General features: G+C 40.4%; 1 long non-coding RNA gene across 1 annotated transcript; it reads right to left on the bottom strand.

The window, feature by feature from the left end:
- Positions 1-458: 458 nt before the first annotated feature.
- On the bottom strand, positions 459-890 carry LOC134618333 (uncharacterized). Its single transcript, XR_010091901.1, has 3 exons — positions 812-890; positions 609-716; positions 459-534 (listed from the first exon to the last, which is right to left on the bottom strand). It is a non-coding gene; the product is annotated as an uncharacterized LOC134618333 (long non-coding RNA).
- Between the last annotated feature and the right edge of the window lie 1,816 nt (positions 891-2,706).

The following is a 2,706-nucleotide window of genomic DNA, read 5'->3' on the forward strand; positions in this document are numbered from 1 at the left end:
TCGGTGTTCAGGTTTATTAAACCAACTAGTACGACATCATTTCAACCCAGGTTCAATCCAATTTGATGAAACGCAAAAACTCTGCCATAAATTCCACTTTTACAAGGCTTATTTTTCTTTGTTTGTTGACACTGTCAGAAAGATATTAACTCTACCTTAAGTTCTTTAATGAGGCCATGGTGGGTCCTATTGTTATACACGAGTGCGTTATATTGAGACTCACCTTCAGCCCATTTCTGCACATCGGCCACCCATTGCTGCAGTGTGTCGTCATCCACACCCAGCTCATTTTTGGTCGCATTCAGGCTCTCCACTTGTTCTCTAAGGATCCTTATGATCTAAGAATACATTAATAAATGTCATTCACATTGATGTTTTTAGAGTACAGGTGTTTTTCCCCATTACCACACACATTAAAATGGGTGTTGAAAAAAAAAATCATCTTGACATATCTCTGGCTCAAACTGCGGCCCAGTTGTTCCACTTTCCTTTTGGTCCACCCCAAAGCCAGGAGGGTCAGCATGTCTGTTCGCCCTGCATTTCAGTTCGTATAAAAATAAGAATTAATGAGCAGGAGACTGAGTGGAATCTCACACACAGACACATACCTGCTTTTGTACTTCAATGGCCGCCCTAGACAGGAAACTGTTTACTTGTCCCACCTCTTTTCCAACTGTAGAACCGGCCCCATCCTGAAACGCACCTCCCCATTTGATCTATAGAAAGGAGGTCACAATACATGACTGCTGAATTCATTCAACCTTATAACAATATGTCTCAAACTAATCCAAAACTACAAGCTGCAGTATACCTCGCATTTCCAAATGAGAGCCTTTGCATGCATGACGGAGAGAAAAGGACGCATTGACAAGAGTCCTCAGCTGAGCCACCTTGATTAAATAGGGGAAATATTTACAGGACACATCGGAGCAAAGGAACGTAATATGTCCTGGGACGCTAAAATTAAGTATACATTAAGAAAAAGTAAAGTAAATAGTATTATAACAATACCAAGAGAAAAATAAAATGAATATACACCCATCCATATGCATTTATACACACACACACACACACACGCACACACACACACACACACACACACACACACACACGTGTGTGTGTATGGCGTTAACGTCATTTTAACAAGATTAACGCTGACAGCACTAATATATATATATATATATATATATATATATGTCTCTGGATGTTTTTCATAAACTCAGCAACTTCCTCATCTTTTTCAATGAAGACACCTTCAAAGTTCGCCTGCTCTGAAGTGCTGAACGGACACAGTGACAGTTGTTTGAAAAGAAACATTAAAATACTTTTTTTCTACAAAGCCATATTTGATTTATGTACACAATGCATAACGTACCTTGCATTAGATTGAAAGCGATAAAGCTTACAGTTTCCATCAACTAAGACGGCAAGCACGTCTGGAGTGCAGGCAGGACAGCTAACGCATGGCTCCTTGCACATCCTGTCCACCTCAAACAGCACTCCACTCCACAAAGCTTTTACTGAAGGCTGATATTCGGCCAGTCTTTTGAGTAGAGGACAAACAACAGAATATTCACGGACAGTCATCATAAACATTGATTTGCACAATTTCCTTAAAAGTGACAAATTTAGAAACTCACCCTTCCGAAATGGGCTGTTCTTTCATCCAGCATTTTGACAAATGCCTTAAGTGACATCCCTGGTGCAGCCTTCTTAATGTCATAGAAAGACTGAAAGATATCCATTGAAAACAGGGTGCAGAAATTTAAGGTGCCAGGCCAATATCCACTACCCAGGATGTCCTTAACTGAGGGGGACCACATTAGGTCACAGCTGGCGCAGCTCACCACTGGCAGTTTAAGGTTATAACAGCCTTTAGGAAGGATAAAGATAAATTCAGTCGTGGGTCAAAGCATTCATTTTTTTCATGTTGTGAAGATTTCATGTTGTTTTCAAAGCGGTCTGGTAAATCCAAATGACCTTTGACAGGTGCCCACATATACTCTGGGCCGAGGGTAATTCAAAACAAGATAGCAATTCTTATAGATGTATCTATTATGTTTCTATTGTTCAGCACTTTGGTCAGCCTTGTGTGTTTTTAAATTGCTATATAAATAAACAATGATGATAGCAATGTACAATTTGCACTAAAAAATGCAAACACATCTATTGTGTATGTACTGTGTGACAAAAGGGCAACTTACCATTTATGGTTACAAGAGCCACAACTGCGCCAGGTGAAACCTCAACGTTACCTGCTGGGCAGTCACACACATGGTCTGGCCTTTGCACAGGCAACAGCCGAACTAACATTAAAAACACACAATATATATAAAAAGAATTTGAAATTAAATGATACACAATACATGATACAATAACAGCACCCACTCATAGTACATAGCAAGAAATGCATAGGATTAAAAACCGTACCTATTGGCTTTTGAAACTCTGATGAAGGCTGCAAAAACCCTCCTGTTACTGCCTCTCGGTTGTGCAGGACAAAGCGTGTGTGAACTGCAATATCACACTCAGCACAAAGGAATGGAAGAGGAAGGCAGTCCAGACACCTCACAACTACTTGTTTGCCACACTGACACACATGGTGTGACGGTGGATCCAGAGTAGCTAACATATTGTCTATAAGACAAGGCCTGGCCTCTTTCCACTTTTGCAAGGACACCATGTTTCTGATCTCCTAGTGAGTAG

Source organism: Pelmatolapia mariae, linkage group LG3_W, assembly GCF_036321145.2.
Source record: "Pelmatolapia mariae isolate MD_Pm_ZW linkage group LG3_W, Pm_UMD_F_2, whole genome shotgun sequence".
Classification (NCBI taxonomy): Eukaryota; Metazoa; Chordata; class Actinopteri; order Cichliformes; family Cichlidae; genus Pelmatolapia; species Pelmatolapia mariae.